The following is a 7,870-nucleotide window of genomic DNA, read 5'->3' as shown; positions in this document are numbered from 1 at the left end:
TTGCAGTGGTTGTTGGTGCAGCTGTAGTTGATCTCTGTATGGCAGCAGCGGTTGTTTGTCCAGATGTAGTTGATGATTGTATAACAACAGTGCTTGTTGGTCCAGCTGTAGTTGATGACTGTGTCCCAGCAGTGTTTGTTGGTGCAGCTGTAGTTGATGACTGCAGACTGGCAGTGGTTGTTGGTGCAGCTGTAGTTGATGACTGTGATCCAGCAGTGGTTGTTGGTGCAGCTGTAATTGATGACTGCGGACTTGCAGTGGTTGTCGGTGCAGCTGTAGTTGATGACTGCGGACTGGCAGTGGTTGTTGGTTCAGCTGTAGTTGATGACTGTGATCCAGCAGTGGTTGTTGGTTCAGCTATAGTTGATGACTGTGATCCAGCAGTGGTTGTTGGTGCAGCTGTAGTTGATGATTGGGTTCCAGCAGTAGTTGTTGGACCAGCTGTAGTTGATGTCTGTATGGCAGCAGTGGTTGTTGGTCCAGATGTAGTTGATGACTGTATAACAACAGTGCTTGTTGGTCCAGCTGTAGTTGATGACTGTATTCCAACGGTGCTTGTTGGACCAGCTGTAGTTGATGACTGTGTTCCAACAGTGCTTGTTGGTCCAGCTGTAGTTGATGACTGTGATCCAGCAGTGGTTGTTGGTGCAGCTGAGGTTGATGACTGTGTACTGGCAGTGGTTGTTGGTCCAGCTGTAGTTGATCTCTGTATGGCAGCAGCAGTTGTTGGTCCAGATGTAGTTGTTGACTGCATACCAGCAGTGGTAGTTAGTGCAGCTGTAGTTGATGCCTGAGTGCCAGCAGTGCTTGTTGGTCCAACTGTAGTTGATGACTGTGATCCAGCAGTGGTTGTTGGTGCAGTTGAGGTTGATGTCTGCGGACTTGCAGTGGTTGTTGGTGCAGCTGTAGTTGATGTCTGTATAACAACAGTGCTTGTTGGTCCAGCTGTAGTTGATGACTGTGTTCCAGCAGTGGTTGTTGGACCGGCTGTAGTTGATGACTGTGTCCCAGTGGTGCTTGTAGGTCCAGCTGTAGTTGATGACTGTGTTCCAGCAGTGGTTGTTGGTGCAGCTGTTGTTGATGACTGTGTTCCAGCGGTGGTTGTTGGTGCAGCTGTAGTTGATGTCTGTGTTCCAGCTGTGCTTGTTGGTCCAGCTGTAGTTGATGACTGTGTTCCAACAGTGCTTGTTTGTCCAGCTGTGGTTGATGACTGTGTTCCAGCAGTGTTTGTTGGTGCAGCTGTTGTTGATGACTGTGTTCCAGCAGTGGTTGTTGGTCCAGCTGTAGTTGATGACTGTGTTCCAACAGTGCTTGTTGGTCCAGATGTAGTTGATGACTGTGTTCCAGCAGTGTTTGTTGGTGCAGCTGTTGTTGATGACTGTGTTCCAGCAGTGGTTGTTGGTCCAGCTGTAGTTGATGACTGTGTTCCAGCAGTGGTTGCTGGTGCAGCTGTAGTTGATGACTGTGTTCCAACAGTGGTTGTTAGTGCAGCTGTAGTTGATCTCTGTATGGCAGCAGCAGTTGTTGGTCCAGATGTAGTTGTTGACTGCATACCGGCAGTGGTAGTTAGTGCAGCTGTAGTTGATGCCTGAGTGCCAGCAGTGCTTGTTGGTCCAACTGTAGTTGATGACTGTGATCCAGCAGTGGTTGTTGGTGCAGCTGAGGTTGATGTCTGTGGACTTGCAGTGGTTGTTGGTCCAGCTGTAGTTGATGACTGTGATCCAGCAGTGGTTGTTGGTCTAGCTGTAGTTGATGATTGGGTTCCAGCGGTAGTTGTTGGACCAGCTGTAGTTGATGACTGTGTCCCAGTAGTGCTTGATGGTGCAGCTGTAGTTGATGACTGTGTTCCAGCAGTGGTTGTTGGTGCAGCTGTAGTTGATGTCTGTGTTCCAGCTGTGCTTGTTGGTCCAGCTGTAGTTGATGATTGGGTTCCAGCGGTAGTTGTTGGACCAGCTGTAGTTGATGACTGTGTCCCAGTAGTGCTTGATGGTGCAGCTGTAGTTGATGACTGTGTTCCAGCAGTGGTTGTTGGTGCAGCTGTAGTTGATGTCTGTGTTCCAGCAGTAGTTGTTGGACCAGCTGTAGTTGATGACTGTGACCCAGCAGTGGTTGTTGGTGCAGCTGTAGTTGATGACTGTGTTTCAGCGGTGCTTGTTGGACCAGCTGTAGTTGATGACTGTGATCCAGCAGTGCTTGTTGGTGCAGCTGTAGTTGATGCCTGAGTTACAGTGGTACTTATTGGTCCAGGTGTAGTTGATGACTGTGTTCCAGCAGCACTTGTTGGACCGGCTGTAGTTGATGACTGTGTTCCAGCAGTGGTTGTTGGTCCAGCTGTAGTTGATGACTGCAGACTGGCAGTGGTTGTTGGTCCAGCTGTAGTTGATGACTGTGTTCCTGCAGTGGTTGTTGGTTCAGCTGTAGTTGATGACTGCAGACTGGCAGTGGTTGTTGGTGCAGCTGTAGTTGATGACTGTGATCCAGCAGTGCTTGTTGGACCGGCTGTAGTTGATGACTGTGACCCAGCAGTGGTTGTTGGTGCAGCTGTAGTTGATGACTGTGTTTCAGCGGTGCTTGTTGGACCAGCTGTAGTTGATGACTGTGATCCAGCAGTGCTTGTTGGTGCAGCTGTAGTTGATGCCTGAGTTACAGCGGTACTTATTGGTCCAGGTGTAGTTGATGACTGTGTTCCAGCAGCACTTGTTGGTCCAGCTGTAGTTGATGATTGTGTTCCAGCTGTGCTTGTTGGACCAGCTGTAGTTGATGACTGTGTTCCAGCAGTGGTTGTTGGTGCAGCTGTAGTTGATGACTGCAGACTGGCAGTGGTTGTTGGTTCAGCTGTAGTTGATGACTGCAGACTGGCAGTGGTTGTTGGTGCAGCTGTAGTTGATGACTGCGGACTGGCAGTGGTTGTTGGTGCAGCTGTAGTTGATGACTGTGTTCCAGCAGTGGTTGTTGGTGCAGCTGTAGTTGATGACTGTGTTCCAGCAGTGGTTGTTGGTGCAGCTGTAGTTGATGACTGTGATCCAGCAGGGGTTGTTGGTTCAGCTGTAGTTGATGACTGTGGACTGGCAGTGGTTGTTGGTTCAGCTGTAGTTGATGACTGTGATCCAGCAGTGGTTGTTGGTTCAGCTGTAGTTGATGACTGTGGACTGGCAGTGGTTGTTGGTTCAGCTGTAGTTGATGACTGTGATCCAGCAGTGGTTGTTGGTTCAGCTGTAGTTGATGATTGTGTTCCAGCTGTGCTTGTTGGACCAGCTGTAGTTGATGACTGTCTTCCAGCAGTGGTTGTTGGTGCAGCTGTAGTTGATGACTGCAGACTGGCAGTGGTTGTTGGTTCAGCTGTAGTTGATGACTGCAGACTGGCAGTGGTTGTTGGTGCAGCTGTAGTTGATGACTGCGGACTGGCAGTGGTTGTTGGTGCAGCTGTAGTTGATGACTGTGTTCCAGCAGGGGTTGTTGGTTCAGCTGTAGTTGATGACTGTGGACTGGCAGTGGTTGTTGGTTCAGCTGTAGTTGATGACTGTGATCCAGCAGTGGTTGTTGGTTCAGCTGTAGTTGATGACTGTGATCCAGCAGTGGTTGTTGGTGCAGCTGTAGTTGATGACTGTGATCCAGCAGTGGTTGTTGGTTCAGCTGTAGTTGATGACTGCGGATTGGCAGTGGTTGTTGGTTCAGCTGTAGTTGATGACTGCAGACTGGCAGTGGTTGTTGGTGCAGCTGTAGTTGATGAGTGTGAAGCTTCAGTTGCTACTGCAGTTGATTCTGTTGTTCCTTCTGTCGTCTCACCCATTCCTTTAATGACAAAAATATTACAAACTGTAATTCAGCTTTATTTTGTGTCATGGAACTTGCAGCTCAACCTTCCCCTTTCTTCAATTCCCCATGCTGGCCTCTTATCTGTCTGTCACTTCCCCCTGTATTCCCTCCCCCTTCCTTTTTCTTATTGTCCACTCTCTCCTCCTATCAACTTCCTTCCTCTCCAGCCCTTTACCTTTCCTACCCACCAGGCTTCACCTATCGTCTTCTAGCTACCCTCCTTCCCCTCCCCCAAACTTTTAATTTTGGCTTCCCTCTTGTTTTCCAGTCCTGAAGAAGGGTCTTGGCCCAAAATGTTGACTGATTATTCATTTCCATAGAAGGTGCCTGACCTGCTGAGTTTCTCCAGCACTTTATGTGTACTGCTTTGGATTTCCAGCATCTGCAGAATTTCTCATGTTTATTTATGGAGAGTTAAGGACATTTCAATATTTCAGGTCGAACCCATTCATCAGGACTGGAGAGAATGAGGGGAGATAACAAATGTAAAATGGTGTCTGGGTTAGTGGGGGGTGAAATCTGTCAGATGATAGGTGGATCCAGGTATTGGGTAGGAAAGGTAGAGGGCTAGCGAGGAAGGAATTTGATAGGAGAGGAGAGTAGACCACAAGAAAAAGAGAGAGATAGAGAATTGGAATGGTGCAGAGCGCTAGGAGATTATAGTTGGAAGTGGCATAGGAGTGAAGAAAATGGAACCTGAAAGGGGAGGACAGTGGACCATGGAATAATGAAAAGGAAGTGGGCAGGGAACCGATGGGAGGATTGTGTGGGTAAGGAGAATGAGATAGAGTAATGGGGGCCATCAGGATCATAGAAAAATAAAGGATTACACAGAGGGTAGCAGTTACCAGAAAATTGCTAATACATCTGGTAACTGCTCTTAGTTTGGAGACTGCTAAGGTGGAATGCAAGGTGCTGTTCCTCTAATCTGGCCATAAATTGGCAGTAGAGGAGGCTGTGGACAGACGTGTTAGTGTGAGAGTGGATGGCCGCAGGGAGATCCTGTCCGGTATAGCAAACGGAACACAGGTGCTCGATGAAGTGATCCATCAGTTTTCGGGTCTCACCAATATAGTGAAGGTTGCCCTGAGAGTACTGGATGCCATAACTAGCACCACTGAGCTCACTAGAATTCTTCAACCTGTTCCCTTATGGAAGGGGCTACATTAGGCAGGCCACACAACATATAGGTCATTATTCATACACAATTTCTTGATGCGGTGCTCGAGGTAGACTAAAACACGTATTCCCTCCTGTTGCATCAGGGGAGATGGAATTAGTCCAGTTGGGTCTGCTGGACCCTTAGATGATTGTGCAGACACCAATATATTTTAGAATCATTTGGGTCACTCCCAGAAATGGATGGGTTGATGGTAGAGCTAATCAGTGAGCCTTTGGTAGGAAAGAAGAATCTGATAGGTTATTCCTTCGAGCACAGGAGAATGAGGGGAGATCTTATAGAGGTATACAAAATTATGAGAGGGATAGATAGTGTTAAATGGTAACAAGGAACCACAGGAAGCATGATAGTTTCTATCCTTCAACAGGCTGTGGTCCACGTCCTCTACACCTAAATCCCTTGTCCTCATATTTCTTCAACCAGCTCTCTCTCTCCCTCCACATTTAATCTGCAAACTTACTATGCCCCGTGTCAAATGTGTCCCTTCTGTCATTAGCTTCTGGAAGGTCATTTCTGAAAGGATGGCAGAAACCACTTGGCAGTAACCTTCAAAACAGAAGCTACAGGTTGCTATAGATATTCACTGGAGAGCACGCTAACTGTTATCACAGCCTGATATGAAAGAGTCCTCAAAGGACTCTGTTCCAGGCATAGGTTGATATTGGTTGACTGTGAGTCATAGACTTCACCCCATCCTTAATGATAAACACAGCACTGTCAATCAACACTCCATTATATTTACAAGGGAATTTGATCTCAAATATCACAATTGCCTGTTGATCCATTAGCTCATACCTGAAAACCACATGTAGGAAGAAGCAGTGTAATGCAAGTGTTCCTATTATATCTGTATATCTGCACTTTGTATTGGGACAATTTGATATAAATTTCTCCCCCATCAGCAGTGCTCGCACTAGCTTCATGAATCACACAGTACATCTAATATACTTCATAATGCTTTTGAACAGTTCCCTGGCATGGTAAGCTGGATTCTTGACCCACAATCTACTTTTTTATGATCGTGCACCTTATGGTCTGCCTGCAGTGTACTACCTCAATGCACTGCTGTAATGAATGGATCTGGATGGACGGTACTCAAGACAAGCTTCTCACTGAACCTCAGTCCATGTGATAATAATCAACTAACTTACTACCATGCATTTTATTGAAGCATGATGTAGGATGGCTTACTTACCTAAGAGGAGTAGCAACAGGAAATATTGAAGCGTCGCCATGGCTCAACCTCTGTGTAGAAATCTGAAAGAAAAACAATAATAAGGAAGATCATTTTTCAATTTTGATGTTCACAAACACACACAGGTCTGCTCATCATCGGTTTCTGTGACTTACCATTTATCATTTGCCTTCTGATTCCTTGCCTGTTGAGCATGAACTGTGTCGCTACTGCTCATTGCCTTGGGAAGGCAGCCAACATAATCCAAGACTCCACTCACCCAGAATCTCTCTCTTTGCACACCCCATTGGGCAGAAGATGCAAACACCTATAAAGCTGCTACCACCAGGCTCAAGGACAGTCTCTTTAAGACTATTGAAAGGTCCTATGATATGATAAAATTAATTTTTAATCTCACAATTTACTTCACTATGGCCTTGCTCCTTATTGTCTACATGTACTACAGTTTCTCTGTAGTTGTAGCATTTTATTCTGCATCCTATTATTGTTTTACCTTGTAAAACAATGCATGACACCCAGTTACTTCACTTCTCCCGGTAAGTCATTCCCCCTAACTGTATCCAAAGTGGAATACTTATTATTGAGGGGAGTAGCCACAAGGGTACTCTACACTGGCTGCCTATTCCCTTTCCTCACCTGATAGTTACCCTGGTATCTGCCTCCTGCAGCTTAGGGGTGACTGCCCCCCGTAGCTCCTCATTCTCCTATTTGACCCAAAGGTCATCAACCTGCAGCTCCAGTTCCTTAACATAATGCACTTCATGAAGATGTAGGTTATCATGGAGACTGGAGGTCTCCCAGAGTTCCCGCATCTCAAAATGAACATAACACCAACTCTGAACCCCTTCTCAGTGCATTAGCTATATACTAATAGACAAAGAAAGAGTTAAAAAAGTCTTAATAGAAAATGATTTAGAACCTCTGCCTGTGCTTGCCCAAGCTTGTTCTTGCCTAAGTCTGTTGCACCAAAACCTCCTTCTCTAACACTTGCCACTCCAACAGTGGCCGCTCCACTTAAATCTCTCTTTCTTTTATTGCCTCAGATTAAACTCACTCCCGACGAGACTTGTTCATTTCATATAGCTCCCACATTGCAATGATGATTCCCTCTCATTTGCTACTTCAAATTAGGACTCATTCCTGATCATTAAGTTTATAACATTGCTGAATTTCATAAAGGAGATGTAAATAGAAGGAGACGAATGAGAAGGGAGAAATGAGGAAAGTAAATGGCAAAACTAGTCAGCCCACCCTTAGTTAGCCAGCACCATCAACACTTGTGTCAACTCTAGGCAAATTGAGTTTATTGTTGTATGCACAAATAATGTACATGTATGCAGGTGCAATGAAAAACTTACTTGCAGAAGCACCACAGGCACGTAGCATAGAAACACAACATTCTCATGAAGGACATAAATTAAACCTAATTTATACAAAGGTATGCAATAAAGAACACAAGTAATTCAAAAAATCCTTTGTACTGCAAAATAGTCAAAATGTTTATTGTGTTGCTCTGCTGAGGTAGTGATTAGGCTTTTGCAGGTTGGTTCAATGGCTGAAGGGAAGTGCTTGTTCTTGAACATGATGGTTGGGACTTCAGGCTTCTTCACCTCCTGCCTGATGGTAGCTGTGAGAAGTTGGCATGCTCTGCATGGAGGGGGAGGGGGTGGGTTTGGGGA

At 46.0% G+C, this 7,870-nt stretch overlaps 1 long non-coding RNA gene across 1 annotated transcript; it reads right to left on the bottom strand.

Annotated features, from left to right (window-relative positions):
* Positions 1–3,763: 3,763 nt before the first annotated feature.
* LOC140212230 (uncharacterized) lies at positions 3,764–6,411 on the bottom strand. The gene is made up of 3 exons (XR_011889674.1): positions 6,347–6,411; positions 6,192–6,253; positions 3,764–3,792 (listed from the first exon to the last, which is right to left on the bottom strand). It is a non-coding gene; the product is annotated as an uncharacterized lncRNA (long non-coding RNA).
* Between the last annotated feature and the right edge of the window lie 1,459 nt (positions 6,412–7,870).

Source organism: Mobula birostris, chromosome 18 (assembly GCF_030028105.1).
Source record: "Mobula birostris isolate sMobBir1 chromosome 18, sMobBir1.hap1, whole genome shotgun sequence".
Classification (NCBI taxonomy): Eukaryota; Metazoa; Chordata; class Chondrichthyes; order Myliobatiformes; family Myliobatidae; genus Mobula; species Mobula birostris.
Note: the sequence above shows the minus strand (reverse complement) of the source record. Positions and strands in the feature narration are given on the sequence as shown.